At 40.9% G+C, this 17,283-nt stretch overlaps 1 non-coding gene across 1 annotated transcript; it reads right to left on the reverse strand.

Annotated features, from left to right (window-relative positions):
* Positions 1-1,804: 1,804 nt before the first annotated feature.
* On the reverse strand, positions 1,805-1,996 carry LOC114018877. The gene has a single exon (XR_003564080.2). It is a non-coding gene; the product is annotated as a U2 spliceosomal RNA (small nuclear RNA).
* Positions 1,997-17,283: the final 15,287 nt, after the last annotated feature.

A 17,283-nucleotide genomic window follows, 5' to 3' on the forward strand; every position in this document is an offset into this window, starting at 1 on the left:
AGTGCAGAACAAGTGCACAGGCTCAAGCTGAAGGAACCCAGGAGGCAGGGCAGAGACTGACCAGCCAAGAATGCAGACATCATGCTGCAGTGTATATACTTTGGAAAGCAACACTGAAGGCAGAAAGAAAAATGCCCAGCCTGTGGGTAGTGGTGCAAAGGATGTGGGAAACAAAACCAATGTATGTCCCAGTACTGAAGCCACCCCTGGAAGAAAGGCAGAAGTACATGCAGGGATTGAGGATATAGAGACTTCCAACAAAGTTTCTGCAGTGCACTTCTAGCAAACCCAAAAACCTGCAGTTTATGCACACTGAGGATGAAGGCGGCCAGCCATTCAACCGCCATATTTGCAACCATGCTATTAGATCAACGACCAGTTAGATTCCAGATGGATCATGGAGCCTGCTCCATTTAACCCAGCAACACAGATAAGCATCAATATTAGACTGGAGGAATATGACCCAAGTGCAATAAAACCATTCTGAGACCAATGGGCAAATGCAGGCCATTGATAAGAAACCCATGAAACGAGAGACATAACTTGGAATTTATAGTAGTTGACACATTGGAGTACCACCCACTGCTGGGCAGTGCAAACCATGGATTTGCTTGCAGTACAATACCAAATTATCCTCAATGTGAGAGAAGGCCCAGGCCCCTGTCCAGCATTCTAACAGAATGTCAGGACATATTTCAAGGACATGGACACCCAGATAGCAAGCTGGAATTAGAAGTAGACCCCAATGTGCAGCCTGTGAAACTATTGAATGCATTAACCCTGGTGGAGCCACTGACGGTATAGGAAACCATGCAAAGAAGTGGCATCATTACACCTGTTGAGACTAGCTCAGAGTGGATTAGTAGCCTAGCAGTGATGAGAAAACCATCAGGTAAACTGAGTATCTGCATTGATCCAAAACCACTTAACAGAGGGCTAGAATCCTAGCTGCAGTTGCAGCATCTCTGTAAACAGTTCTCTTAATAAAGAGGCAGTTGAGTTTTAGAAGCAGGGTCTCCCCCCCCCCCCCCCGCCCCTGCCACACACACACCCAGCTTTACTGGCAGGTGGTACATGAAACAGAGTGAGGAAGTTAGTTATCTTCAGCTTTGAAGTAACCTTTATTTCTGTTACTGCTAGTTTACATTCACCGCACAGCTGCTGTTAGTGAGATTTGCAGCCTGTGATACATCACATATCCAGCACCCCGGAGTTCGCAGTGACATGCAAGGAAAGCCAAGAAAAATCACCAGTTCTTCTGTTCCAAAAATACTTTTGTTACAGACAGTGCACATGCTGCAGCAGATCATTGCACCAACCAAAAGCAAATGAAAAGACCCAAATTCTCCTTCAAACAGCTCCAGTTCTCTAAGACTGAAGGAGTTCGCAGGCAGAGCTGCATGGAATAAACAAGTACCCAAGAACTGTAGGAAACACTAACATTATTTCTCTTTACAATGTTGTCAGTAACGCCACAGAAGAATGGTAAGCTACTGCATCAACAGGGATTTGCCCCTGTTTAGTATGTGTGAGAGGCTACACAGAGAGTGTGTGTCTGTGTCCGCTGAAAGCGTCACACTGGTAGAACCAGTGATCTGTGAACACATTATAAAGGAGAACACCACACCAGCACTAGAACACATATAAAAGTCCTGTAGAATCATGGCTTTTCCCCTTGTGATAACAACAACATTGCCTCTCTCTTATATAGCACCTTTTATCTGCAGATATCAAAGCACTTTATCTAGGAGGTGAGCATCATTATCCCCTTTTTACAGTTGGGGAAACTGAGGCAAAGGGTGAAGTGACTTGCCCAAGGTCGCCCAACATTCCAGTGGCAAAGCTGGGAATAGAAACCAGATCTCCAAGTCCCAGGCCTGTGCTCTATCCACTAGGAAAAACTGCCTCAAATACTGCCCCCGTGCAGGGGATGTATCAGCTATTAATCTGGTAATAGCTTCTATGTTTGATCTTAGCCAAAAGGCTGAGAAGTGATGTTGTGTAAGGTTTACAAAATAAAGTTTTCACTCTAATGTCTTAGTAGTTTGGAACTGTACCTGTGTAACTCAATTGCATCAAATTAGTAAAGTCCTACTGCCCAATGAGTTTCCTCTTGACTAAATACACACGAAATGTCTCTCAGGGGTCAGTTCTTGAATAGTGCAGTATCTATTTCATGCCTGCAATTATTTTACTAAGTCATAACTGAAGGAAGTTTTATACTGGCATGGTCTGATTTCATCAACATAATTGTATATACCTTTTTCCCTTTGAATATATTTCAGTTGATTTAAGATAAATTTCACACATACATTTGGGAAGCGATAGTGGAGAAACATAGATACCGAGATGAGATGCAGAGTGCAGATATAGGTATATCTCTACACCTCTGTACCTTTACTTTGCAGCTCATCTTTGTGTGTGTATCTTTCAATTTTATATATTTTACACACACACACCACCCCTCTATGTCTATATAAATATAGGAGTAAACAGATACATTGAGAAACAAGTAATGAGATTAATAAGCTTTTCCTCAAGTCTGTCTTCTAAAAAGCTCCTGCAGGGTTCTGCTGAACTAACCAGTCACAGATCCTTTGCAGTCTGAGTGAGGTTATGTGCTCACTTATTGAAAACCTGTCTTGTGGTGGAAATAAAATACCTGAGTTATCATTATGCACATCTTTAATTTATCATGCTTTAATTTGTCCCTCTGAAGCTTTAAACTGAGCTGTTTTGGGCTATAAATAATGATCCTTTGGGAACCTGGGTCTTGCCTCTCAAACTAAAACTTCAGCAACTCATTCTCATATATATTTTCTTCCATTATCATCACCATGGCTGAATGTTCATTCTGACAAGTCAGAAGCTGTGATCATTTTAGAGATAGGTCAGATTCTATATTTCTTCCACACAATAGATGCCCTTAAACAAATGTGATTTATTTTATAACTGAGACTTGTTAAAGAAACAGTTTGTAGTTACAAATGACACTCCCCAAGTAATTTTGATGTTCCCCAGAGATTATTGTGTTGGGTCTCCATCACAGGTTCACTGGAACCAGTGATGCATCTCACGAAGCAAACGTCCTTTAATTTGACAGCAGTAAATTGGTGTGGCCAACTCAGGATGGCCACCTGGGCTTTACATTCCCCAGTGTCAAATGGAACAGTCTTTCATTGGTCTAATCAAAAAGATACAATCAGAGTTAACTCCCTGATCTGGCTGGGGTTAAGATGAGAAATCTCACTCCCCTCCCGCCATGTTCCAGCTTCACTCAGCCAGCTCCTTCTACCTTCACTTCTGGGCCCTGATTGACTTCTGCCTGCTTCTGTCCATTTTAGAATTGAAGACCAATTTTCATAGGTTCTCTTAGCAGCTGATCCTGGGTGGCTCCTCTAGGAGGTCTAGACTCACTAGTCTTTTTCCCCAAAAGAGTACGCTTTGTCATGCTGAGTGTGCCAAGCCGAGGGCATCAGACACCTCGTGCACACAGTCTCCATCACCCAGCATCCTAGAGTTACTCCTAAGAACAAAAGCAAATTTGCTAATCAGAAGAGATTATGCCTTGCTGAAAGAGGCACAACACAAGCGTCTAATGACCTCATTTGGCATTTCTAACTTGTTACCTTCTAGAAGCTTTGATGCAAGGTCTTTCTCTGAAGGAACTAGATCATGCTGGAGTCAAGAACTGGTCGTTTTTAATAAGAACAAAAGTTAACCTGACTAATAGATCATGGATTGAGACAAAGTTTCCTGAAGCAAGAACCTTCAGAGGTCACTAAAATATGATGCATACACAGTATCAACGATGGTCCGTTAGTTGCTTTATTCAGAACCACAGTTTTCAGTTGGTCTGAAAAACATCGACTTCAAGTGACAGTCCAACAAAGAGGCAAAGCACCAGAGACTAGATTTTTAAAGGTATTTAAGGGCCTAAAGATGCAGATAGGCACCTAGGGGGCAGGGCTAGTCCTAAGGCTCTATTTTTGAGGGGGCAAGTGTGTACTGGGGGGCCACTGGATGTCACTATTTAAAAATAAAAACAGACAAAAAGCCCACACCTTCCAGGAGTCCAGGGGCTAGTTATAATCAAAGATTTTTCAGGAGTATAAGAGTTTAAAGGACTAAAATTTGACTTCTGTCCATATTTTGCTGTGATTTATAATTTACACAAAGGATGAAGACTCTCCAATCTGCTGCTGTTGCACTGCTTAGCATTTGATCACTTTGTACATGTTTTGGCCTTCTGACAATAATTTGGGGCCCCTTAAAGATCACTGGAGGGGGGCAAATGTCCCCTTTGCCCCTCACCCCAGTAACACTGGGCCTGCTAGTAGGATTTGCAAAAGGTCTAGGCACTTTCCATTTAAGTCAGTGGGAATCAGCTTAGCTCTTGACTTCAATGGAGCTATATCAATTGAGAATGTAACTAAAGGATTTTAAGGCCAGATTTTTAAAGGTACTTAGGTATTTAAAGATGCAAATATGTGCTTAGTGGGATTTTTGAGAGTGCCTAGGCACCTAATTCCCATTGAAGTCACTGGGAATTAGGTGCGTAGACACTTCTGAAAATCCCATTAGGCATCTATCTGCATCTTTAGCTCCCTAAATACCTTTACACAGCTGGCCCTTTGTGCAGAGTCTCTTATTAACGTAGCCTTCATCTAGCTTGTGTTGTCTACAACCCATCCTCTGTTACAAAGTCAGTCACTGATTGTTCAGTTCTCAACGTTACAAGTTCTGCCACCACAATGCCTTTCCTCCAGTCTGGACAAAAGACATCTGATCTTCCCCAGGGCTGGTGGCTATGATTCTTCCTGGATCAGACTGCAGTTGGTGCCTTGGGAAGATAACAGTTCCTAGAACTATCTTGCAAGGTACCAGTGAAGCTATTAATGACGGGCCCACGTCGGTGTATCTCAACCTGCAGAGCCTCATCCCACATATCGATCTGGCCCATAATGACTTGAGGGTCTATTTTCCTCTCCATATAGATACATCATTCCCATTAACATTGCTTGGAATGTGTGTGTAAAATGTGACCCTTCTCCCTAGAGACTAGAAATTTTTCCGTTTTCTTGAGCAAAATAAAACAAAATATAAACAGTCATAATTTTAAATGTCCTATTTAATAACAACAATATATTTTAGGGAAGACCTTGAAAACCCTATTTACTATAACCCATGCCTTACACTGCCTCATCTATACTGTATTCTCATACAACAGGAATCTCCGGAGTGTTACAATGTGCCACTCTTATATGGAGTCAAAGGGGGCCTGTATAAGAGTAAATATGCTTGTGGTTCTAGGTTTTTGCAGTATCACACACTTATTTTGTATATCTGGTGCCCTAGCTTTTGTTGGTTATGTAATGACATGTCAACAACTCTGTGGAGAGAGAGAATTCGGGGGTGTCGCTGAACTACAGAATGTATTCTAAACACAAAACTGTGATGCTGCCAGCAAAATTTTAGGTGAAATTTAAGGTAATTCTGTATCTCTGCTGGTTACAGTCTATAAGAATCCCCTGAGGCCCAACTATCCCAGGGATTAGCTCTCCTTCTATGTCCTGTGGTACAATTTGCACTCCTCACTGGAACACTTACATTCACCATCTCAAAAATGAGGCTCAAAGGAGCCAGGGAGCAGATTCTCCTATCTGGAAGTTACTATATATAGAAATTGCCTAATCCTGAGCCAGGTCATTATAGTTAGGAAGCATGGCCAATGCTTCTTAATAACGAACAGCTCATTTTCCCTCCTTGGTAAAGTATATCTTCTCTTTGTGTTTTTAAATTCCTGGTGCTAAAAAAGGGTTATGGTGTGTTAATTCTGTACACATGGGAAATGGTTTTGCTTTAATTTAAGCCACGTAGAGCAAGCCCAGATAGTTCACTGATAGGTGTCAGATAAATGTAGGCGATAAATAATAAACATTTAGATGTAGTATTTTGGTGGGAGCTGGTATCAAATGAGACAACTTAGGTTCTTGTAAAAATATTAACATGATCATAAAGCAAACTGAAAAATAGTTAATAAATAGGAGAGATTTCTGAATCTATGGTAATTAAAATGGATTTTTTCCCCCCTTTGCAATACAAAGAAATCATGTGGATTCCCTGGCTTGTACCCAGATTTGTGCTGAAACAGATTGCATTCATCCAATTTTCATTTACAGTTGGCTGTGCTTGGATAAGCAACAGTCATATATGGCATGCCAGCCTGTTAAATAAAGAATAAGGCAAATTTTCAGGTGAGCCAAAGTAATATTTAAGGAGCAGAGATCTTTCTCATTCTGCTGATGAGCATAGAATAAAGCTCCATATCATTGATCTGACACTACTGAGGAACTTTGAGGCAATGCATGCTCCTATTCTTTTCTATATTTATCTGCTGTTCTGCTTATGTTGAGAATTAATATAAAGGCTTTCATGGTGACTAATATTATACCATCAAGATGTGGAATAAGAATAAGACAGGAAGGGGAGAAATATATATATATTTACCTAATTGTTTCTAGAGAAATAAAAATTAATATATTTGACAGGCTTTAATGAGAAAACAATATAAAACTTTTGTGGAAAGTAGCAAATTTCATGATGATTTAGCATTAATGCAAAGAAGAGTCATGTTCATTTCAAAGGAACTATACAAAATAAACCCGGGTGTCTTTTATGAAAGGCTTTAGTTTAAATTCCTTTCTTGGAACCTCTCAGATCCAACATTGGGATTCTTCTAGAAATTCTCATGGTCTATTAGAGCAGAGGACTCCTAGGTTATGTGTTTAACTCTGCCACTGACTCATTGTGTCATCTTGGGCAAGAAACTTAACCTGTTTGTGCGTGCCTCTTTTTACACTCACCTTTCCAATGTACGTAATACTGATCTGTAATATCTCACAAGGGTGTTGGGAGACAATCAGTGAATGTTTTTGTAAAGCACTTTGAGATCTTTAGATGAAAAGCAATACATAAGTGCAAAGTATTATTTTCTATGAGTAAGGGTGTTTTAGGCCCACCTGAATATCTGAATCACACACTGCACCTTTAAGTGAATTCATTAAAACGTGTATTATGAGAAACAATTCTGTTCACTGCTTAAACAAGGGGCTGTAATTATCCACAGAGCAAAGGAGGCAATAAGTGTTGTGAGATGGCTCATTTTTCAGGTTTTTTCCATTGAGTTTGTAGAATTTTTTGCTATTCCCAGTTCAAAAAAAGGAATGGGTTAGCCTTATGCATGACTCGTTTCTCTGGCTTTGGCTAAATGTCAGTTTTAAAATTAGATGAACTATTGTATGTAGCAGTTCTGCAGATGTTGACGGATTGTTTTAACATTATTTTGTTTTGCTTGGGTTTTCCCAAACACTTCTCTGCTGCAAACCATCCACACAATGAAGCTTATTCCATTAGACCTTGATCCTCATTCTGTTGCCTCTTCCTCTCTTCCCCCCATAGTGTTTCTTGAATCCCCCTATTATGTTGGCTGACGGTGCATACAGCATTACAAATGTGTTCTTACTTGTCCCTTATACAGTGCCAGGATGACTTTCTCCACCTTAGATATGACGTATTTTTGCATCCTAGAATTTGTTTGTATTTTATCTCCTGCTAAACATTGTATGGAAGGGTTGAGTTTCGTCCTTTGGCCCAATGTTATGCAATCTGACCTTGAAGGAAGCATTCCCTCACCTTGGAGCTTGCCTCATTATTACCTTAATTTTCTATACATTGAGTTGCACAGACTCATCAGCTCGTTTTCCCGGTCTCAATCATTCTGAGCTGTGTTATTACCCTTTTCCACTGTGATGATTACTCCCTGAGAATTTTGCATCATTAGCAAATGGAAAGTCTATCACTGGGGCCTGGAGGAGAAGCACAATCCATCCTTCCCAGTTTCCTACCTGGACCAGGAAACCAAAAGAACACGTAGCTAGTGCTTTGAGATATTTGCTTTCTCAGAGTCTGTATTATTTTAACACAAGTGGAACTCCAAAATGCTTCCTCAAGAATAAATAAGTTGGTTGGCTCCAAGAAAGACATCCTGGAAGATATCTAATGACAAATCAAATTAGACTGAAATATTGCCAAGACTAGTTTAAATTAGGATTTGTATGTCACCTACAGTCATTTTAGAAACTATAATATTAAATGTACAAAACTCAGTCTCTTGCACTTATAAGTGTATGCATGAAGGCAAAACATCCAATGAGCCAGCACGCAAGCATGGCAAATTGCAGTTCACTATCAACAATAATGAGTCTTCATTATTTAATTGGCAGTGATAACATATTTAGATTGTAGGTTCAAATTCTGAATGTGATGCTAATGTACACAGCAGGTCTGGAAAGTAACATGTCTGCAACAACAGGAAAGAAACCACCAAATCTATTATTTTTTTAACCATTGGCAAAATATCAGCCACTCGTTTCACTAAATGGCTTGAACTGCAAAATTCAGATCCAGATGTAAATCACCCCAAAGTTTAGGGGCATTTAAACCCCGGGATGGGTTGGGTTCGGCTCATTGTAAATACAGAGACCATTGGGAAAATTCAGATTTGGTTTCTTAGGAACAGAGGAATGGCTAGAGAAGAGCAGCTAGCCCAGCTCCATCATAACAGATCTGGGATAAAATTTTCAGACTGTCTAAAAGCCAGATTTTTCAAAGATATTTAAGATGCAGATAGGAGCTTAGTAGGTTTTACAGACATGCCTAAGCAGGCTGGGTACCTTATTCCCATTGATTTCAATTGGGAGTAGGCACATAACCTGCCTAGGCACTTTTTAAATGCCAAGTAAGTGCATATCTGCATTTTTGGATGCCTAAATGCCTATGAAAATCTGGCTTTTAGTCACTTTTGAAGATTTTACTCCTAACCTAATATCCAGTTTTTAACAGTGTCCATTAGTAATTGCTTCAGCAGCAGGTGCAAGGAACATAGTAGTGAATAATTACTCAATAATTCCCAATAAGGGAAGTTTTTTTCCTAACCTCTGTGTAGCTGCAGGTTTGTGCCCTGAAGCATGAAGGTTTACATCCACTTTGTCCTCTGATCTAATCTAACTGTGGATTTTTTCATTATCCATATAAATGTCTAACTGTTCCAGTTTCCTACTGAGATCGTGGCCTGATTTGTTTTATGACGAGTAATTCCAGCTAATTATGTATTGTGTTTAAAAAAAATAAAAGTGTGCCCTTTTTCAATTTTAAATTTGTTGCCTTTCAATGTCATGTTAAATATTTCAGATGGAGATTGTTTGTTTCAGTAAAATACCGGAGCAATATGGTCTTTTTTTAAAGAAAATATATCAGTCTTTAGCTCTATGATGTAGAACAGATGTTACTACAGAGACTAAAACCCCAATCAAAAATCATAGTAATTAGGCTACCAAATATTCAAGTTATGAGAGAGATTTCTCCTGAATTTTTTTCCATTTAACTACTTAACCTACAGAGCCTGGCCCTGTGTTAATACTGGACTCTCATCTGCCCTTGACTCTACTGGGAGTGAAGAACACTTAGAACTGGAGCTGGATGGAAATATCTTGATGAAACTTCTTGATAAAAAAATGCCTTTTTTGTTTAATTGAGATGTTTTGCAAAAAGTGTGGCTTTAGATGAAATTTCATTTATCAAGATGCTTATTTTCATTTTTTTTTCTAATGTTGGAATGCCCCATTTCAATATTTCTGGGTTAAAATTGTTTGATTCTTTTGCCTTGAAATTACTTTTCAAAATGAATTTTTTATGAAAAACATGTTTAAATTGTCTAAGAGGTCAAAATCAAAACAAAATGTTTCACTTTTATTGAAAGAAAACATGTTGGCTGACCTGAAATTAATTTTTTTAAATTTCATTTCCTGGGAAATTTTGTTTCAAAATGGAAAAAAAAATTCAAAACAAATCAGAATTTCCCAGGAAATGAAAATCAGGTTCTCTCGCAGGTCTACGCAGAACCCTGCAGGATGGAGCACAACTTCTTTACTTTTAAAAAACAAAGAAAATAGTTCTTGAAATAAATATGAAAACTGTACTGTAGGTTTCTAAACAAAGCCATGTCAGGCATTGGTCGACAGAACAGGATGCATTGTTCAACTGCCAGGTTTTTAAATCTTTGGCAAAGCAAGACAACTCTTTTTCCATTAAAACCAGAGGTGAAAGTAAGCCAGTATGGTCCATGCCGGACTGGACCAGCTTCCCCTGCGGTGATTTAAAGGGCCCAGGGCTCCAGCCACTGCAGGGAGCCCTGGGCCCTTTAAATCACTGCCGGAGCTCCGGCAGCCGGGCTCGGGCAGGAATTTAAAGGGCCCAGTGCTCCTGCCACTGCGGGGAGCCCCAGGCCCTTTAAATTATGGCTGGAGCCCTGCGCCGCTATCCTAGGGCAGCGGCAGCAGGGGTCTGGCGGTGATTTAAAGGGCCAGGGGCTCTGGCCTCTACGGGGAGCCCCAGGCCCTTTAAAGCGCCATCCGAGCCACGCTTCCGGAGCTCTGGCAACGCTTTAAAGGGCCCGGGGCTTCCCGCAGTGGCCGGAGTCCCAGGCCCTTTAAATCTGCAGCTGGTAGCTCCAGGGTGATTTAAAGGCCCTGGGGCTCCCAGCCACAGCCAGAGCCCCAGGGCCTTTAAATCTTGAAAGGTCCCGCCTCTTCTGGTTGAGGCCACGCCCCCACTCAGGACTCGGGCGTACCAAAAAGTCCTTTAAGTTACTTTCACCCCTGATTAAAACCAATAATATTTTGGCAAACGTTTCAGTGACAAACCTTTCCTTAATTTAGTGCAGTCACAAATTTTACAGGGGATTAGACTGTTCTTGTTCATTTTAATCCTAAAATAATTAATTTAGGGCAAAGGGAAAATTGCAAGGGAGGTTTTCATTTGAGGAATTGAGGTACATTGTTCTGAGCGAATACAGTTAGTGGCTTTCTATTTAGAAAGCCAATGGTATGTAAATCCAATAGTATTCGTAAAACTGCATTAGGATCCTTTGTCAAATATGTTACTAATTATATTACTGTCTCGGGGAATATAAATTATCTCATCAACAATCTATCATTTGCACTTGAGATGTGGATACATCCTATATAGTGAGCTCCTGGGGACAGTGACCAGGTCAAATTAATCCTTGACATCGATCCAGGGCCCCTGGTGTTCACTCCATGGTCTTCACAGGATCAAACATATTCTGAGTGTCCAATACATTGAGTGATAGTATACTTTGACAAAAACCATTAGAAGCTAAAACCAGGTCTTAGAATTCAGGGCTTTCCATAAATTTAGCTCCAAGATTGTTTCCTCTGTTACCGAAAGAAAGAATATACCTCTTCATGGAGAAGATTCTCTTTCTTCTTTGGCTTTCCTTTGGATTGCCAGTTCTCTAGAGCCACAAGCCCAGATTCTCTGGCCCAGCTCTGCTGGATTCAGTACAGGCCAGATAAATGGAGGAAAAGGCTTTGTGCCACATGTGCGTCTTCCTGACCCTTGGGCTCATCAGAGGCTAGTTCAGCCCCCAGCACAACTTAGAACAAACTCAGCCTACTTTAAAATACACACAGTTCCATTCCAGCGGCTGGCAACTGTCCCAGTGCAAAAGCACAGTTGCTGTGCCCCCTTTGACTGCTCCCTACTTCAGAAGCATGAAAGGGGATTACAGCGAGCTGCTATACACCACTCAGGGAGTCTTCTTATGCAGCAAGAATCCCTATGTGATCAAGAAACTCTTTAACATTGTAGTGGATTCTGGGTAAATCAGCTCTCTATTCTATCTCCAACTTTAGTGTTTGGACATTCACCTGAAACCAGGGACAGAGCCTTTATATTCAGTCTTCATGTTTCAGTCCTTGGCTACAAATCTCAGGGCCCTGCTATACATTTAGTCTTTCATTGGTTGAGAGGTATGGGTGACCAGTTTCCACCCTCTAGCTGCTTCGTGTTATAGATTGCAGGAGATAAACAGGGCATTAGTACTCAGTATACAGCCCCCATACCACTTACAGACTGAATCTGATGTGATAGCAGAAGTGGAAGGATTCAAAGAGGGCCAAAATAGCAAGCAAGGGAGAGAACTTTAGTGAGAATGTTCTGTCTAGACGAGGGGCAATATGAGAGTCTGGGAGACCAGACAGGACATGTTGCTGTAGTCAAGACTGGAAATGAGGGCCTGAATGAGACACTATAGTGGAGAAAGAAAAGAATGGCTCCTACCAATGCTCTGGAAGAAGAACTCACAGGATGCGGACATGGTCTTGCTGTGTGGTCAAGGTAAAGGAAGATAACCCCTGCATTACAAGCTTAAGTGACTGAGATAATGGTGCTTTTGTCAACAGAGATAAAGGGCGAAGAGGAGCAGGGTTAAGAGAGAAGAGAAACAATTCAGTTTTGGACATTTAATACTTAAGCTGAGAGGAGAGGTCAGAGTCAGGCTGAGCAGCAGGAATGAATGGAAAGAGAAGCCCACTTAAACCCTCAAAATAGGACTCAAGTGGGATTGAAGTGATGCACGGGCCTTGTGCCTCAGCATAAGGCAGATGAGTAGGCTAATGAGTCATGAGCAGAGAGAGGGCAGGTAAAGCCATGTGAATGGATGAGACCACACAGAAACACAGTGAAAATTGAAAAGAGCAGGGGGACAAGGACAGACCTCCTAGGGATGCACCCTCCCCATATGCCAGTAGCAGAAGGCAGGAGAAAACTCACTGAAAGGTCAGAGATAGGAGAGGACCTAGGAGACAGCAGTCCCGCAAAAGCCCACTTAGGAGTCAAAAAGACGACCTCTCTCTCTCTCTCTCTCTGTCCTTTTTTTTTTTAAAAAAAAACTGTTTTCATGAAAAATAAACTCAAGATAAGATTGTAGAAAATTTGTAATGCTTTGATATAAATTTCTTTGTGTTTTTGAATCTGTAGTTGTGGGTAGATTTTTGGGTGTGGCTTTGTTTGTTTGGTTTAATGCTCCCCTACATGGCAAACCACAACAAGCAAAACAGGCCTAGCAAGTTTTGTAGGGAGGGGTTTAGTGGGATTTATTAAAATAATTGCCCTGTTAAATCATACTTTACAATCTACTGTTTAGGAGCAACAATCCGTGGCATGCAATCAGCTCTATTTTGTCATATCAAAAGAAAGAACCAATGGAACCTTAAATCCAGTTGTATGATTCAGAGGTTTTTTTTAACTCCTTGCTACAGGTCTCACCCCAGAGCAAGCCACACGTGCACAGAAGTGACTCACCAGATAGAACTGCCTTGAGGCTGGGTGCAGAGTTGCTGTGCCTTCCACTGGGTCATCACCTCCTGTTGGTCATCTCTGTCTGGGCCTCATGTGGTCTAGCCCTCTTAAAAGTTGAATCCCTTTCTGGAGTATCCAAGATTCCAAGTCCAATTGTAACTGCTCAGGCCCTAAGCTAGCTTCTCCCGGGTGGCCTTTTCAACGTCCCTTCACCCAGCTTCCCCTTTGGGCCACCAACAAAGTCTTTCTAAATCAAACAGAATCCCACTCTTCATTCACAAAGCAACAGGTCCCAGTGCTTCTCCTGGGTCCCCCAATAGAACTCCAGCATTACAGACAAAACTAAACACTACCAGACCATCTTTCAGGCCCCAGGACTGCTTCCTTACAGCTAGGTCCCTTGTTCTAGGAGCCATCACAGGAGTCAGTTCCACCCCGGTGGCTCAGCTCTCCAGCTCTCACCCAGTTCAACTTCTCTTCTCCATGGCCAGCCCTTAATGATGGGCTTCCTCTTTTTTTAAGTCCTACACACAGCACAGGTGTGGCAAAATGGGGCTTATTAAACAGGATTGGCTAACCCCGGACCTCTTGGCCCTGTTACACCCACATAACTTGCCCAGGCCAGTGATTTAGCAGTATGGCTGCATACTTTAGCAAAGGGCTGCTGGATTTTAAGCAGCAAACACAGATTACCCACATTGGAGGCTAATGGAGATCTGACTGGTCACACAGTGGACATTCATAGAGTTTAAGGCCAGAAGGGACCATTATGATAATCTAGCCTGCATAACACAGGCCATAGGATTTCACTGAGTGATTCCTGCATCAAACCCATAACTTCTGTTCAGCTAAAGCATATATTTTAGAGGACATCCAATCTTTATTTCAAGGACTTCAAATAATGGAGAATCTGTCATGCCCCTGGGTAAGGTGTTTGAATGGTTAATTACCCTCATTGATAAAAATTTGCACTTTATTTCTAGTTTGAATGTGTCTAACTTTAGCATCTAGCCATTGGATCTTGTTATGTTTTGACTGCTTAATTATAGAGTTTTCTACTATCAGAAACCCTGTCCACAGATGGTGATCAAGTCACCTTTTAACCTTCTGTTAGGTAAACTAAATAGACTGAGCTGCTTTAATCTCTCACTGAAAGACAGGTATCATGGTTCCAGGATGAAATGTACCTTAGCCCCCTTTTAGCCCCTCGTGAGTGCACCTCTCTGGTGACAGACCTGGCGTCAGGCACCTCATTCTAGGTGGACCATGCAGTCCAACCGCTCTTAGACTGGATCCCTAAGCTACAACGCCCCTGTTTGATGTGACAGGCCCAACTGCATTGGGTACCTGTACACTCTTTCACTCTGGGGACCTGTGACCAGTGAGTTGATTAAAGTGACTTCAAAACAGCATTTTCAAAGCATTATTTATTCATTCCCCAAAAGGTACAATGAACATACAGCAAAGGACAATAATAAAAAGGCCTATATTTTTCTTTTCCCTTAATCTTTCTTTGCCAGCTTTTGTAAGTTTCCCTCAGCCCAGCTAAGCCCCATATCTGGGTTGAAGAAACAGACTGTCTTGCTCGCAGCAGGCTCTTTCTATCTCTGTGTAATTCCTTGCCAGCCTGTCAGCCTTCACTGACACTCCTTGGGCAGCCGCTCATCACTCACTCAACTCCTACCCTTTTCTAGGCACCAAGTTCCTCTAATGTTCTAGTGTTCCCTTGGATCTCTCTTCTCAGCTCTGGCAAAACAGTTCTGTCACCAGCATTGGGCCAAGGAGTTTCCTCTTCACAGCAATAAACCTGGCTATTATGTTTGCGTGTTTGCTGGGATGCTCCTTATCTAGGCTATTGTTTTACCTTTCCTGCTTGCTCTGGCAACCCCTTTTGATTTCACTCCATACTTTGATTTCACTCCATACTTGTCCCAAGTAGCCCATCATAAACAAACACATAGGCATGGACCACATTCATTAAAAAAAATACCGATGATTCCCAGTTCATCACAACAGGTTTTGCAGATCTCAGATAATTGCTGTGGCTCTTTTCTGAGCCCTTTCCAATTTGTCACATCCTTTTTTAAACTGTGGACACCAGAACTGGACACAGTATTCCAGTAACAGTCCCCCACTAATGTCATAAGCATTGGTAATACCACCTCTGAACTGCTACTTGATGTTCCCCTGCTTATATTTCCAAGGATTGTGTTTGGTCTCTTAGCTACTCTGCTGCATTGGAGTTTATGTTCAGCTGGTTCCATCACGATCTCTAAGTCCCATTCACAGTCACTACATTCCCCATCCTGAAAATGTGACCTACACTCTTTGTTCCTAGATGTATGACCTTGCATTTCATTGTATTAAAAATGCATGTTATCCCAGTGAACCCATCTTACCAAGAGATCCAGATCACTCTCTAGGACTGACCTGTTCTTATAATAATTTACCACTCCACCAATTCTTGTGTCATCTGTAAACTTTACCAACAATGATTTATATTTTTTCCAGATCCTTAATAAAGATAGTGAATAGCATTGGGCCAAGGACAGATTCCCTTGGGGTCCCACTAGAAACACTTCCATTGGATCATGATCCCCCATTTGCAATTACTTTTTGAGATCTATCAGTTAGCTAGTTTTTAATCTATTTAATATGTGCTACATTGATTTTGTATAATGCTAATTTTTAATCAGAATGTCATGAAGTACTATGTCAAATGAATTACACAAATCTATTATGTCAACTCCATTATATTTGTCAACCAAACTTGCAATTTCATCCCAAAAAATGATATTGAGTTTGTTTGATGACCTATTTTCCATACTACCATGCTGATGGGTATTAATTGTGGTACCATCCTTTAATTCTTTATAAATTTCAACTTGAACTTTTAGGACTTGATGGACAGTTACTTATAACATGCCTTTTGCAGCAACCTTAATTCTGACATTTCCTATCTTTTGAGTGCTTGACTTTAATGTTCTTTTAACATAGATTTGTTGTGTGTAATTATACACACAGGCAGAATCATTGTAACTGAGGTAAGCAGCTTGGTATATTTCATAAAAGGACTGGACACTAATTTGACTAAAATAGTGCATTCAGGGTCACTGGCTAAGATAAAAATCACAAAGCTAATCATCCTTCAGTCCTCAAGTTGAGGACTGCTCTCCAGCTGAGGTCTGAAAGAAATTCTTCTTCCTTGGTACAGTACAATACAGTGTGGTGAATTATGTGGGGTGGAGGGGTTACATTTTCCTTTGAAGCATCCTGTATTAGCTACTGTAGGAGACAAGATACAAAACAGATTAGCTTGGCCACTGCTCTATTACACAGTGACAATTTTATTTACTGATGCTCACCAAACTAGGACCATTTAGTTCTTAATATTATCATTGCAGAAAACTTTTTAGCTGTTCTGTTATTGTTTGTTTAAAATGCTTTTCCCTCAAATGACAGAAGCTTTATAGTCCTCCTTTATGTATCCAGCCTCATTACGTCTGTAATGATCCCAATAATTAACTTACAGTTAAATTCCCTGGAAATAGGTGACTGTGCTGGAACTTGCTCCTGTCCGTCTTCCACCTGAATACTGCAAAACTCAGCATTATTAAATGCTGGACTGCTGGACATTAATCTGCTAATTCACTCTCACCCTCAAATCCCCCGAGATTGCTATGTTTATAAAATCACCTAAACATATTTGAAGAAGTTGTAGTCAGGGTTAGAAGAATTTATTATCATAAATGGAGTTGAGAGGTGAGGAGATGAAAGAGATATAATTGAACTGGACTCTTGCTAGCCAACATACCAGTCAATTAATTGGGAATTCATTGCAGGCTATGAATTCACCACCAGTTAGTGCCCTGTGCCTCAGTCATGACTCCTTAACTAGTCTATGTACTAACTAACTGGTGTGACCGCAAGATGAGCTCACTGCAGACAAAGCTAAGTAAGCTTCATGTGCTAATAAACTGCATTTTAACTCCCACTGCTTGGGTTGTAATTAGAGTGTTGTGGAAACCCAGAAAACAGAGAAATTGTCAGTTTATTTCA

This window comes from Chelonia mydas, chromosome 8, assembly GCF_015237465.2.
Source record: "Chelonia mydas isolate rCheMyd1 chromosome 8, rCheMyd1.pri.v2, whole genome shotgun sequence".
Taxonomy (NCBI): domain Eukaryota; kingdom Metazoa; phylum Chordata; order Testudines; family Cheloniidae; genus Chelonia; species Chelonia mydas.